Source organism: Physcomitrium patens, chromosome 17, assembly GCF_059467195.1.
Source record: "Physcomitrium patens ecotype Gransden chromosome 17, ASM5946719v1, whole genome shotgun sequence".
In the NCBI taxonomy this organism is placed as follows: Eukaryota; Viridiplantae; Streptophyta; class Bryopsida; order Funariales; family Funariaceae; genus Physcomitrium; species Physcomitrium patens.
This window is the reverse complement of record NC_143426.1, coordinates 5517450-5533652: the sequence shown is the minus strand read 5'-3', so window position 1 is coordinate 5533652 and position 16203 is coordinate 5517450.

Sequence of the window (16203 nt, the reverse complement as noted above, 5' to 3'; positions counted from 1 at the left end):
ACATGTGGTGGTTCATCGTGATCTTTGTCATAAAGATAAGAGTTTGATCTGTGCTACTTGTTCTCGATCGCTTTCTCCAAATGTGGTCGTAAATACTTTTAGGAATGAATTCAAATTATAATGAGACACAAATATTTTTTTCATTAAAGGTACAAACGAAGAGAGAGCACTTTTTGATAGAAATGTACCTATGAATCTAATTTGAGTAAATCCATCAAGATATTGGAAAGGATACAACCTTAGATAGAACTTAACTTATTGCAAAAATCCTTGAAATTTTGATCTTGTTCCATTAAACTTCTCAAGCATACTAATCCTTGTCCCCATCATACTTATAGAAGCAAAACTCTTTAGATTTGATTGTGAGTTTGATCTACTTACTTCCTTCAATTGCACAACTCCTTGCCACAAACTCTAAACTTCTTCCATAAGCGTAGGCAAAATACTTCTATGATTCACATTAGAAATACGTGACATTTCCACTCTAAGAGTGGTGACAAGCTCATGAAGATCTGCAATAGTTATAAATTTATTCTCACTTCCACTAGATGTAGCATCCATAATCTTTCCTTCCATAGGTAATTCAAACAAATCCAAAAATTTAAATTAGATGACGATAATCCACAATCTGTAATAAAATTTTCAACACAGATGGATAATCCACTCTCTTCAAATAAAGATCAATGTTAGAAAATAAGATTTTTTTGTTTAAAAGATGGATAGTCCACAACCTTCAAAAAACAACAATAGAAGTGAAATAATTCATTCACTTCTAAAGTAAGATAAAAATAGTATGTTAATACTCTTGTCAAACTATTATGAATATATATTTCAAAGAAAGAGAATCCTCAATACACTCCTGTGTCATTGAAGAGAACTAGAAAGTAATTCAAAAGGTAATGTAACTTTAATTAGAATAGCTATTGCCAAAAACAAGAAGACTAGAAAGTCTTGAATCAAGACTAACGATTGGAATGGTGTTGATAAGAGTAAAGAAGGCTTCACTCTTGCCTCTGTATATTCTAAACTAAGTGCTACATTGTGATGTCCTATAGGACCTCTAAAACATATTGACTTTGTTAGCCACATGTCTTAACTTATAAGGTAAATTATCTATGTATGCACCACATGGTTAGCTTATTCCACAAGCTACTATGCAAAGTTAACTTGTTCTATGAACTACTAACACGTGGTTAACTTGTTGGCCAAGTTGTCCACCTACAAATACATCTAAAGTCAAAACCACATCTATAAAGCTTCTAAGAAGCTTCACTAAAAGACTTTATGAAATTAATCTATATTTACATATTTCTATCTAATCATATAAATAATTATTCAAGTAAATGTATATGTATGTGACACTCTCGTATTTTGGACTTTGCCTTACTATCAAAGACAAGAACATGATAAAGATAAATAAACAAGTGAGACTTCTCTCAAAGAAAGATGACAACATAGAAATAACTTGATATATATATTAAGAAATAAATTGGAATGGCTATTGCCAAAAGCCAAGAAAACTAGAGACTCTTGAAACTAGACTGGAAGCAAGAAAAGAGTTGACAAGATGTCACGGACACAAAATACAGACTTGAAATCTAACAAGAAGTTCAAGAAGAAGTGGCAGAACTAGATTAAACAGATGAGTACAAGAACAACACCAGAAAGGTGAGCTAGAACTCCAAGAGATGTGTTGTCGAGACTGAAGAACTCTTCAGCCTCGACTCTTATATATACTACTGGCCTATGGTTCTAAGGAAGCGCATCAAGAAGCTTCCCAAGAACTATGAAGCTTCTCGAGCAACTACCCAAGAGCTAGGAAGCTTCTCAAGTAACTTCCTAGAATCTACTAGAATATTCTAAGAATCTTCTAGAGCCTTCTAAGGGAATCTTTAGGGAATCTTCAAAGAATCTTTAGGAAATCTTTAAAGAATATTCTAAGAGAATATTCAAGGAATCTTCTGGAAGTTTCTAGAGACTTCTTTCTAGAAGGTTCTAGAAACTTGTCTCTAGAGACTTCTTTCTAGAAGGTTCTAGAAACTTGTCTCTAGAGACTTCTTTCTAGAAGGTTCTAGAAACTTGTCTCTAGAAAGGTCTAAGGACTATGTCCCTAACATCACCTCCTCTTTTAGCTTCGAGGTCTCCGAGAAGCAATGTTATCGTCAGTCAATACCAACGCAAGAAAATGAAGATCTGTCGCATAACCTCTGCTATGAACTCCAATTGTTGTTCACGAGGCAAGTGATTCAATGGTCCTTGAAGCCAACGGTAGTGGCCCACGCCTTCAACTTCTGACCAAGCATGAACCTCCGTGTCTTCATTGTGAAATTGTCCTGCAAACACTCCTTCTGGTTGACCATTGTAGGCAGGCTCGACCTCAAATACAATCACCAGCGATCTATTGCTCGGAATCCTTCGACGTCGTCGTGGTGCAGGCGGTTCTTCATCTCGCGGTCGTCTTCGTGAGCTAGTTGCTTGAGATGACATGACAAGTGTAGTATCTTGGCTATCCATATTCAAAGGCTAAAACAATAAGAACAAACTTGGGCTACTAACAAAGTTCTATGCTATCTTGGAGAGAATGACTACATCAACTATGGATTTTGGTGGTGCTCTCTCCTCTTTTCTGTTTTCTGGATGAGCAAGCTTCAGTAAGAAGCTATCGTCAAACCGGCTTGGATTTCTCAAGATATCGTCGATGAAATTTCTATACCTTTTGCGACGCATTCGCGAGATTTTCGGCCGGCTCTCATGTTCGTTCATTAATATCGTAACCGCTCCAATGCACAAAGTATTCTAATTTACCCCGTCTTTGCCGTGAATCCAGGACCTTTTCCACCTCGTATTCTTCGTGGTTCTCTATTTCTATGCTAGGTGGTGGACATTGTACTCTTCCAGGAAAAGACGATTCTCGATAAGGCTCCAACAAAGAAACATGAAAGACAGGATGTACCTTCATAGTAGCTGGTAACTCCAGACAATATGCTACAGGATTGATCTGCTTCTGGATAACAAATGGTCCCAATCTCCGATAGTCCAATTTGTCACATGGCCGCTTGGTCTTAATATTTCGTCGAAGCAGCCAAACTTTGTGTCCAATCGTGAATTTAGGTGCCTGATTCCAAAATTTGTCCGCGGATGCCTTGTAAGATTCTTGGGCAGTTTGCAATTGAAGCTTCAATGTAGTTTGAAGCTGCGAAAGCTCCTTCACCAATCCTTCAGCTGCTGGATTGTTAATCATTGACGAACTCCATAAGTCAAGCTTCGGATGATATCCATAATTGGAAAAGAATGGCGTTTGTTGAGTTGACGCATGAAGGATGTTGTTATATGTGAACTCGGCTAGCGGTAGATATGCGGCCCAATCATCTTGTTGATAGTTGATGGTGCAACGTAAATATTGCTCTAAAACTTGATTCACCCGTTTTGTTTGGCCGTCCGTTTGAGGATGAAATGCCGAAGAAAGCTTGATATCCACCTTCAATATCTCAAAAAGAGATTTCCAAAACTTTGACACAAAATGGGCTCCTCGATCCGATACAATATCATCTGGTAGACCATGATATCGATACACATTATCAAGAAAGAGTCTTGCTGTGTCTTCGCTTGACGATGTCTTCTTGCAAGGGACAAAATGTGCCATCTTTGTAAGCCGATCTATGACAACAAAAATGCTGTCAAATGAATTCGATGGTGGTAGATCCGTAATAAAGTCCATAGAAACCGAAGACCATGGTCGGCGCGGAATAGGCAATGGCTATAGAAATCCATAAGGCCAATGTCGAGGGTTTTTGGATCTTGAACAAATGTCACAAGATACAACAAAATCTTTCACATCCTTCCACATTTGAGGCCACCAGAAATCGCGGGAAATAAGTTCCAAGGTCTTATTGAATCCAAAATGTCCCGCAGCTAGAAAGTCATGACGAGATTGAAGAACTCGGAGTCGTGTTGGCCCTTTTGGGATATACAACCGCTCTTTGAAATATACTAGATCTCCTTCCATCTTGAATTTATCATCACTAGCATGTTGCTTGATATCAAGGGCTAGAGAATCTTCAATGGTTGCGGCCCGTACCTGGTCGAGGAAGTCAGCATCAATTGGTACAATAGCTGCGTTGAGCCGAAATTTCTCTGGCTTCAACAATGTCGTGCACTGTTGATCAAATGTTGCATCTCCAGCCTTTGACGCGAGATATGATCTCCTTGATAATGCATCGGACAACCCTTGTTGCTTCCCAGGCCGATAAGTAATAACAAAGTCGAACCTGGATAGCGACATACTCCACCAAACTTGACTCCGATTCAAAACCCGAGCCGACATAAAATACTCCAAATTCTTGTGATCCGTATATACGGTCACTGGATGTGCAGTTCCTTCGAGAAAGTGGCGCCACTCTTGGAAAGAATCTACTATAGCAAGGAGTTCTTTATCGTGGATCTCATAGTTGATCTCAGCAACAGAGAATTTTCGAGAATAGAACGCAACTAGATGGAGCTTCTTATCTACGCCCATCTGTGAAAGTACAGCTCCCAAAGCAAAATCCGAAGCATCTGTCTCCAAATAAAAGGCCTTTGTAAAGTCCGGATGTACCAAGATTGGAGCTGTAGTAAATACCATCTTCAAATCTTGGAATGCTTTTTCTGCGATAGGTCCCTGTTACGGCCATAATCATATAAGCTAATAATTACATATAGAAATAGGTAGAAGTAAGTAAAAGTAGATAAAAGTAAGTTAATTCTATAATATTTAATATAGAAGCTTCCTAGAAACTTCATAGACGCTGCTTTGACTTCATAGGTGTCTTTAATTGACTTTTTGGATTAGAAACGTGTTCAACAAGTTGGCCATGTGTCACACATGTTGTTAGCTTGAAGATCAAGCTAACTATGTGGCCCACACGTAGAAAAACTTGCCTTATAAGTCAAGGCATGTGTCCTACAAAGTCAACACATATTGGAGGTCCTATAGAACGTTGCCACGTAGCCCCTAGTTAGATAGTATATATAGAGACAAGAGTGAAGGCTTCTTCACTCTTGTCAACTCCTTTCTTGCTTCTAGTCCAGGTTCAAGAGTCTTTAGTTTCTTGTCTTGTGGCAATAGCCATTCCAGTTTCCTTTTAATATACCTACTTGTTTATATTTTGACTTATTATATCGAGATAGCCTTTTGGTGTATATTTTCCCTCATCAAGTCTTTGTCCTTGACAGTCTCCATTCGAGCTTGTCCTTGCACGTTAATCGAGTGAGGGGGGCAGCAACTTGAGAATAATTCTTGATGAAGATCCGATAGTAGTTAGCAAATCCAAGAAAACATTGTACATCCCTAACCGTCTTCGGAACTTCCCAAGACATGATTGCTTCCACCTTCTTTGGATCCATCTTCAAGCCTTCTGTAATCGCGATGAATCCCAAAAACTCCATCTCAGTTTGGTGAAATAAGCACTTCTCCAATTTGGCATAGAGTCCTCGCTCCCGTAGTTTTTTGAGTACCAGACGAACGTGCTTCTCATGTTCTTCCTCGTTCTTAGAAAATATCAAAATATCATCTAGATAGATGACAACAAAATCGTCTAGATGCTCTCGAAAGATGTCATTCATCATGTGTTGAAAGACCGCTGGAGCATTAGTAAGACCAAATGGCATGACATTGTATTCAAAATGGCCATACCTTGTTCGAAAAGCTGTCTTCCATTCATCTCCTTCCTTGATTCGCACAAGGTTGTAAGCTCCCCTTAGGTCAATCTTTGTAAAGATCCTTGCACGCCCAAGTTGTTCTAGAAGACCAGAGATCAAAGACAGTGGGTAGCGATTCTTTTTTGTCACCTTGTTGAGACCTCGATAGTCCACGCACATCCGTAGTGAGCCATCTTTCTTCTTCACAAATAAGATTGGTGCCCCAATTGGCGACTTCGAATGACGGATGAAGTTCTTGGCTAGATTCTCGTCAATGTACTTCCGCAACTCAGTCAACTCCGTCTGCGACAAATTGTAGATTGGTCCAAAAGGTGGTTGTGCTCCTTCTTGCAATTCAATGGCACAGTCATAGGGTCGATGCTCTGGCAGCATATCAGCATTCTTCTTTTCAAAGACATCTTTGAATTCTTCATACTGCTTTGGAATAACCAAAGTCGGAGTTGCATCTTCTCGAGTCAGAGTTGCGAAGATGACAAGAGGTGTATTTTGCTTGGCTTCCTTCATGAAAGCCCTTGCACCTATAAACAAGGATTTGTTTCTAGACATTGTCTTGGCAGATTCCACCTTCAAGGAGTTTGTTGGAAATGTCACTTTCTGCAACTTCCAATCTATCAATGGATTATATCTATCAAGCCAAGATAGTTCCAAAATGATAGGACATGAAGGGGTCTTGATAACATTAAACACAATATTGCTCTCATGGTTTTCAAGATGTACCTTCAATGGTTTAGTTTCATGGATAACATTGCCCGAAGACAATGGTCGTCCGTCTATGACTTCTACATGGACAGGCTTAAGTTTCTTTATAAGAGAAATATTGTGAAGCTTGGCAAACTCTTCATCTATAAAGCAAGCGGATGCACCCGAGTCTAATAAAGCATCGACTTGTAGTTCTTGAATATCCAGATGTAAAGGTACCATAAAACAATCTAAAGGTTGAGCTGAGAGAAAGGGACCTTGATTAATTTTGGATGTTGAGATGTCCAGCCACACGGTCCCTATTGTGGCTGGGCGTCCTTGTTTTCCTGCATGCTTGTACTCCTGAGTCTTGTTGTTTGAGGCTTCTGTTTCTTCCGACAATCTACAACTTTATGGCCCGCTTCTCCGCAATATAAACACAAGTTTTGTTCAAACCGTCGCTTCCTTTCCTCAGCTGTGAGGGGTTTGAAACGTACCGCATCAATTTGCATGGGTTCAGGATCTGTGAAGTGATTCTCTGGACCTTTTGAAAATGTAGCAAATGCTCCATCATTTCTCCAGCCTGATCGTCTTTCTTGTCGTAATTCAAAGAGGCGGTTATCACAAATAATTGCTTGAGATATAAGTTCTTCTAAAGTATCCGCCTTAGGCATGGTGATCAATAAGTTCTTGACATCATCTCTCAGTCCATATCGAAATCGTATCATGAACGCCTTATCATTTCAATCAAGATCACATATAAGCTGTTGAAATTCTGCAGCATAGATTGTAGCAGAACGTGATCCTTGTCGCAGATTTTGTATCTTTCTTTCAGCCACTCTTTCTCGATCGCTATTTCCAAACGTAGCAGTAAGTCTCTCTATGAAAGCCTCTAGGTCGTACAATATTGGAGAATCCTTCTCCAATAGTGGAGCAAACCAAGAGCGAGCATTTCCTGATAGAAGAGTACCTATGAAAGCAACCTGGGTAAATCCATTCGGATAACGAGAAGGGTATAGGCGTAGGTAAAGCCGTACTTGTTGCACAAAACCTCGGAAGTTGGCTCTTGTTCCGTCAAACTTGTCTGGCATACTCGCTTTTGGTTCTTTCGTACTAATCCTTGAAGTATCTATAGGGGTCGTATGTGACATATGTCTTGCTTCTCTCAGTCGAATAATCTCTTATTGTAGGCTATGAATTTCGCGTCTAGCTTCTTTGGTCACTAGATCAATTTGAGGTTCATTACTTGGATTGCGAAGAAATGTAATCTCCTTTCGTACACTATTCATAAGAGCTTGAAGATCTGCAAGAGTTGCCACTCTATTGTCTACTTGTGGAGATGCACTGTCTATGACCTGGTCTACTTCCATATTTAGAGAATAGATGGATTAAAATTTTGAGAGAAGAAGAAATTGCTAAGTCTCTTGGAGAAAATTGTAGTACTACCTGTCACTAAAATCTACTCGGAGAAAAGGAAAAAAAAACACTAAACAATTTCAGTTTTAGAGGAGGGTAATCCGCAACCTCTAAAAATGCCTCAATGCTTTCGAGAAGAGGGGTAATCCGCACTCTATCAAGAAAGCAAAGCTCTGAAATCGATGTTAACAGTCTTTTCTACTAGCTATGCTAAACAAAAAGAAGGAATTAATATCAGTCCAAGAGAGGGTAATCCGCAACCCTTAGAACGCTCAAGTATCTCCAAGGAAAGGAGTAGTCCACTCTTTGCCTCAAAGAACTAAGCTCTGATATTGTGATTGAGAAAATATCAGTTTAGAGGAAGGTAATCCACAACCCCTAAAGCGCTAGAATACCTTCAAGAAGAGGGGTAATCCGCTCTCAAACAAGAAGGATTCAGCTCTGATATTAAGATAAAGGTAGTCTCGACAAACTGTCACGGACACAAAATACAGACTTGAAATCTAAGAAGAAGTTCAAGAAGAAGTGGCAGAACTAGATTAAACAGATGAGTACAAGAACAACACCAGAAAGATGAGCTAGAACTCCAAGAGATGTGTTGTCGAGACTGAAGAACTCTTCAGCCTCGACTCCTATATATACTACTGGCCTATGGTTCTAAGGAAGCGCATCAAGAAGCTTCCCAAGAACTATGAAGCTTCTCGAGCAACTACCCAAGAGCTAGGAAGCTTCTCAAGTAACTTCCTAGAATCTACTAGAATATTCTAAGAATCTTCTAAAGCCTTCTAAAGGAATCTTCAAAGAATCTTTAGAGAATCTTTGAAGAATATTCTAAGAGAATATTCAAGGAATCTTTTGGAAGTTTCTAGAGACTTCTTTCTAGAAGGTTCTAGAAACTTGTCTCTAGAGAGGTCTAAAGACTATGTCCCTAACACAAGAGTGAAGAAAGTTTCACTCTTATCTCTATATATACTATCTAATTAGGGACTACGTGGCAACGTTCTATAGGACCTCCAATATATGTTGACTTTGTAGGACACATGCCTTAACTTACAAGGTAAGTTTTTTTACGTGTGGGCTACATAGTTAGTTTGGTCTTCAAGCTAACAACATGTGTGGCACATGGCCAACTTGTTGACCACCTTTCTAATCCAAAAAGTCAATTAAAGACACCTATAAAGTCAAAGCAGTATCTATGAAGCTTCTAAGAAGCTTCTATACCAAATATTATAGAATTAACTTACTTTTACCTACTTTTACTTACTTCTATCTATTTATACATGTAATTATTGGCTTACATGTGTATGTCCATGTTATTACCCTTCCTTCTAGGGACAAGTTCTACGAAGAGCGGTAATCATATGTTAAGAAAATCTATGATGCGACGAATTGTATTCGCCACATACTTTGATCTTTGTTCTCTTTGAAGATGATTGATAGGGCCTCTCAACCATCGGTAGTGTTCCATATCAGGGTAGAAAGACCACCCAGTTATTTGATCATTGTTGATGCCTTCATAACTTCTTTTGAATAAAATATTTGGAACACCATCAAGAGTTGTTCCTACCTCTAATAAAGTCACCAAATATGAGGAGTCCCTTCCAAGGTCGTGATACCAAATGCATTGTATTTTTCCATCTATTTGAGGAAGAATATGTCGTTCTTGAAGTTCTTCATCTTGATTGCGTCATCTTGAAGGTTGTGACAATCGTAATATCTCGTTCGGTACGTCAGCAAACAAAGGCTCTTGAGTCAAATCCGCTGGTTATTGGTTCTCCATCTTCTGAGTGTCACAACTACAAAGAAGCTACAAACAAGGATTGAAAGTAGAATGTTATCTTGCCTAGATGTTGTTTCTTTTATAAAGAAAGTTTTCATCTTGATTTTGATGGATGTCGTCAGTGAAAAGCCTCCACCGCCTTTGCTGCATTTACAAGATTCTTTACTGGCTCCCATGTGAATTCACTAATATCATATCCGTGCCAATGGGAAAGATATTCTAATTTATTTCGGCACGGCCTTGAATCTAAGACTTCTTCCACTTCAAACTCTTCATTATTATCCACTTCTATAAGAGAAGATGCAACTTATCTTCTTCTTGATATATCCACTGTCTTGTATGGTTCAAAAAGAGACATGTAGAATATTGGATGGATTTTCATTGACTCCGATAGATGTAAACGATATGCAAGTGGATTGATTTATGCAGAAATAGAAAATGGTCTAAGCCTTCGATAGTCCAACTTGTCACAAGGACAAGTGGTCTTGATATTGCGACGAAGTAACCATACCTTATCACCCATGTGGAATAGTGGTTGTTCCTTTCGATAGACATCCGCATTGACCTTTTGTTGTTCTTGAGCTTCTTTTAACTGTGCCTTCATCGTTGCATGTAGCTCTGACAAATGAATTACCAAATCTTTTAGAGCAGTATTATCAACTTTTGAAAAGTCAAAAGTATCAAGTCATGGATGATAATCATAATTAGCAAAGAAAGATGTTAATTTTGTAGAAGAATGTACCATATTATTGTAAGTAAACTCTGCCAATGGCAAAAGAGTTGTCCAATCATCTTATTGGTAGTTAATGGTACATCTTAAATATTGCTTCAAAACTTGGTTAACACACTTTGTTTGTCAATCAATTTGAGGATGGAATACTGAAGATAGTTTTATATCCACTTTTAGAATCTTAAAAAGAGTCCACCAAAATCTTGATACAAATTGAATTTTCCTATCTGATATAATATCCTTGGGTAATCCATAATAGCGATAGATATTGTCAAGAAAGAACTTAGCTATTTTTTCACCTGTGATAGATTTTGTACATAGTACAAAATATGCCATCTTAGTAAAATGATCCACTATCATGAATATAGAGTCATAAGAACTTGAGATTGGAAGATCTGTGATGAAATCCATAGAAATAGAAGACCATGGTTGTTCTGGAATGAATAATGGCTGAAAAAGTTCGTAAGGTCAACGACGAGGAGTTTTTGATCTCCAACAAACATTACAAGATTGTAAGAAATCTTTGACTGCTTTTCACATTTGTAATCACCAAAAGTCCTTAGATATTAGTTCCCAAGTTTTATTGTATCCAAAATATCTTTCTATTGAAAAGTCATGACGAGCTTGAAGAACACGTAATCAAGCTTCACCTTCTGGAACATATAGGCGTCCTTCAAAATATAATAGATTCTTCTTGAATTCAAACTTAGAAGTATCATAAGACTTTGAAAGATTTTCCTTAATATCACGAATAAGAAGATCAGAAGATATATTTGACTGAACTTGTTTAATGAAAGTTGAATCAACAGTTAGTGTTGATTTCATTGCTTGAAGATGAAGATGCTCTAGCTTCAAGAGAATTATTCGTTGTTGATCAAAAGCAGCATCTCCTTCCTTTGGTAGAAGATAAGATCGTCTAGAAAGTGCATCTGACAAACCTTGTTATTTTTCCAGTCGACAAGTGATCTTGAATTCGAATCTTGACAAAGACATACTCCAACGGGCTTGGCGACGATTCAAAACACATGCTAACATAAAATATTCAAGGTTCTTGTGATCCATATACATTGTGACTAGGCTAGCAGCACCTTCTAGATAATGGCACCATTCTTGAAACGAATCCACGATTGCAAGAAGTTCTTTGTCGTGGATCTCGTAGTTGATATCGATTGCTAAAACTTTTTTGGAATGAACAGCTATTAGGTGAAGTTTATCATGTGTTTCCATTTATGATAATACGGCATCCAAAGTAAAATCTGATGCATCTATTTCCATAAAAAATGGCTTAGAAAAATTGACGCGATAGAAGATTGGTGCAGAAATAAAGGCTGTCTTCAAAGCTTCAAATGTTACTTCTGTTTCTTGATTCCATTGAAATTTGTCTTTGCAAGTCAAACATGTAAGTGGAGTTGCAACTTGAAAGAAGTCTTTGATGAAGATCCGGTAGTAGTTGGCAAATCTCAAAAAGCATTAGACATCTCTTATCGTTTTTGGGATCTTCCAATCCATAATAGATTGAACTTTCTTAGGATCTATCATAAGTCCATCATTTGAAATGATATATCCTAAGAAGTCAACTTGAGTAGTGTGAAATACACACTTTTCTATCTTGGCATAGAGTCTTGCATCTCTTAGTTTTTGTAATACTTAGCAAATATGAAGTTCATGTTTTTCTAGACTCTTAGAATAGATTAAGATGTTGTCTAGGTAACAGACAACAAAATCATCTAAAAACTCTCAAAAGACATCATTCATTAGATGTTGGAATGCTGCAGCTGCTTTTGTAAGTCCAGAAGGCATGACGTTGTATTCAAAATGTCTATACATTGTTCAAAACATAGACTTCCATTCATCTCTTTCTTTAATGCGTACCAAATTATATGCTCCCCGTAGATCTATTTTTGTATAGATCTTATCTTGATTCAACTGATCAAGAAGTTTAGATATCAAAGGTAGTGGGTACTTGTTTTTGATAGTATGTCAAGGACAAGAACTTGATGAAAAAACAATCCAGACAAGTGAGCCTTCACTCAAAGAAAGGTAACAAAATATAAATAAATAAGTATGTATATTGAAAGAGAAACTAGAATGGCTATTGCCAAAAGACAAGAAAACTAGAGACCCTTGAAACTAGACTAGAAGCAAGAAAGGAGTTGACAAGAGTGAAGAAGCCTTCACTCTTGTCTCTATATATACTATCTAACTAGGGGCTACGTGGCAACGTTCTATAGGACCTCCAATATGTGTTGACTTTGTAGGACACATGCCTTGACTTATAAGGCAAGTTTTTCTACGTGTGGGCCACATAGTTAGCTTGATCTTCAAGCTAACAACATGTGTGGCACATGGCCAACTTGTTGACCACGTTTCTAATCCAAAAAATCAATTAAAGACACCTATGAAGTCAAAGCAGCGTCTAAGAAGTTTCTAGGAAGCTTCTATATTAAATATTATAGAATTAACTTACTTTTATCTACTTTTACTTACTTCTACCTATTTCTATATGTAATTATTAGCTTACATGATTATGGCCGTGACATAGTAATTTTATTGAGTCCTCGATAATCAACACACATCCACAATGATCCATCTTTTTTCTTCACAAATAAAATTGGACCTCCTGCTGGAGATTTGGAATGGCATATGAAGTTCTTGGCCAAATTTTTTTCAATATACTCTTTGAAGTCAGCTAATTCATTTGGAGATAAATTGTCCATTGGTCCAAATGGCGGTTGTACTCATTCTTGAAGGTCAATTGAGCAGTCATAGCAACGATGTTTTGGAAGAATATCTGCATTCTTTTTCTCAAATACATCTTGAAAATCTTGATATTAGCTTGGAATGCCACTTGAAGTCTTTCTACCAGTAGAAACAAGTGTGGCATAAATGATACAAGGTGATCCTTCTTTTGCAGCATGCAAGAAAGCACTTGCACCTAAAAATATAGGTTTAATTATATTAGACTTATGACTTTTTACTTGATTAACTATACTCTTAGTTATACTTTCAAAAAAGTCAAGACTACGAGAAGTCCAATCTACTTTAGGGTTATATTTTTTTAGCCATGATAAACCTAAAATGATTCGATTAAAAGAAGATCTAATGATATTAAATATTATAAAGGTACTATGACCATTAGTTGCTATTTCTATAGGAAGGGTTTCATGAGTAATATCTCCTAAAGACAACAGACGACCATCTATGACTTCTACATGAACATGTTTAGTTTTCTTTACTAAAAATATGCTATGTCTTTTCACAAATTTTTCATCTAAGAAACATGCTGAGGCTTCTGAATCTAGCAAGGCAAAGGCTTTGAGATATTTAGGTCCTAGAATAACATTTATCGTAAAATATTGAGACGGTTCTAAGGAGAAGATAGGACCTTCACTAGGCGTTGTACAAGGTTCCAACCGCATGGTCCCTATTATAACTGAAAAAATTTGTTTTCTGACATGCTATCTCCTTTGATCACCGTATTCCTCATTTTATAGTTGCATTGCTTCTTTGGGCAATGTTGAATAGTGTGCTTAGGTTCTCCACAATATAAGCACAATCCTTCTTGACGACGACTAGTCTTTTCTTGCTCAGTAAGAGGTTTGAAACGTATTGCATCAATTTTCATGTCCTCTACTTCCGAATGTATGTGTTGAAGAGATGTTGGTGTTACTATTGAATTATAGTTACGTTGAGGTCCCTTTGTATGGTTCTCAGATTCAAATTCAAAAAGACGATTGTCGCATTTCACAACAAAGTCAATTGCTTGACTCAATGTTTGAGGATCAGATAAGTTGAGCATTAATTTTTTTACCTCATATTGTAATCCGTAGAGAAATTGGCTAATAAGTGCAGCATCATCTCACTTGATATCAATTGCAAGTTATCAAAATTGTGAAGCATATAACATTACTGATCGATTGTCTTATTGTAAAATATGGATCTTATTAGTTGCAACACGAATTGCATCATGTTCTCTATACATGGATCAAAACTTTGCCAAAAAAGCCTCTGGATTATCCAATATTGGATCTCGTCGTTCAAAAAAAGATAAAAACTATGATTATGCTGAATCTGAAAGAAGCATTCCAATGAATCTAACTTGCGATCCTGGAATTGGATAGCTTTGGGATTGAAGTTCAATCATAAGTTGTACTTGATTGATAAATTCTCTAAACTTTGATCTGGTACCATCAAACTTCTCGAGTAGGGCAACTCTTGATTCTCTAACATTGGAAGGGTATCCACCATAGGAGAAGGGACATGATTTAGTGCAGATGTTAAAGCAGCTCGAATCATTTCTATATCTTCACTTCCTACCAATCTTGTTGCTCCTTGTGGTGGTAAATTGAGTTGATGCATCGCAAGTATTAACTCCCTCAATTGCTCTTCTATTTGTACCATTGCACTCTTCATTTCAGCAAGTTTTGCCATGATAACACTTAGAAAAGAAAAGATGTCTAATATCACTCAAGACAAATAGAAGAGAGGACTTGAGAACAAAGAAAATACTAATGACAATATCAATTTAGAAGAGGGTAATCTGCAACTTCTAATTTGCTTATGTCTTATCAAGAAAAAGAGGTAATCCACTCTTAATCAAGATTAGACAAAGCTCTGATATTGTAACAGTACTCTTGTCAATTTGTCAAGGACAAGAATATAATGAAGACAAATAAACAAGTGAGACTTCTCTCAAAGAAAGATGACAATATAGAAATAATTTAATATATATATTAAAAAAGAAACTGGAATGGCTATTGCCAAAAGCCAAGAAAACTAGAGACCCTTGAAACTAGACTAGAAGCAAGAAAGGAATTGACAAGAATGAAGAAGAATTCACTCTTGTCTCTATATATACTATCTAATTAAGAGCTATGTGGCGACGTTCTATAGGACCTCCAATATGTGTTGACTTTGTAGGACACATGCCTTGACTTACAAGGTAAGTTTTTTTTATGTATAGACCACATAGTTAGCTTGGTCTTCAAGCTAATAACATGTGTGGCACATGGCCAACTTGTTGACCACGTTTCTAATCTCAAAAAGTCAATTAAAGACACCTATAAAGTCAAAGCAACATCTATAAAGCTTTTAGAAAGCTTCTATACCAAATATTGTAGAATTAACTTACTTTTACTTACTTCTACTTATTTATACATGTAATTATTGGCTTACATGTATATGTCCGTGACATTTGCATATGCCTGCCATGTTTTATTTAACCAATGGTAGGAAGTCTTAGATAACTTAAAATTTGTTTAACATTGTATTTAGGACATCCATCCAGTTTAGTTCTTTTTACTTGATTTTTTAAAAAAAAATACTCTTAGGTAGTAAGTGCATGTACTTATATAAATATTTTTTAGAAATTAGATAAATTTATATCATCTATTTGGATAATAATATTTATCTATGAGGTAGTACTAAGTAGGTATTTTTTTTAACATAGTCGTTATTAGCCTCATAAAAAAATTCTCTTTAAAAAAATTATGTTTGCATATTTTAAATATTTTAAATTAAATTCTAAACTTTAAAAAAATTATGTAAATATTCTATTACATATTTGTTAAATTAATATATTAAAGAAAATATTTTAAAATTATTTAATTTAAGGAATAATTTTTTAATTCAATTTTTTTATATAACACTATATATATATATATATATATATATATGTATTTTAAAAGAATGATTTAATAAATATTTAATTCTTATTTTAATAATTTTTAATATATATACAAATATATATAATTATTTTTAAATAATTATATATATATTAAAGAATTATATATATATATATATATTAAATTTTATTAAAATATATTAAAATAATTATATTTTAATAAATAAAATAATTATATTTTAATAAATAAAATAATTATATTTTCTATTTTATCTTATG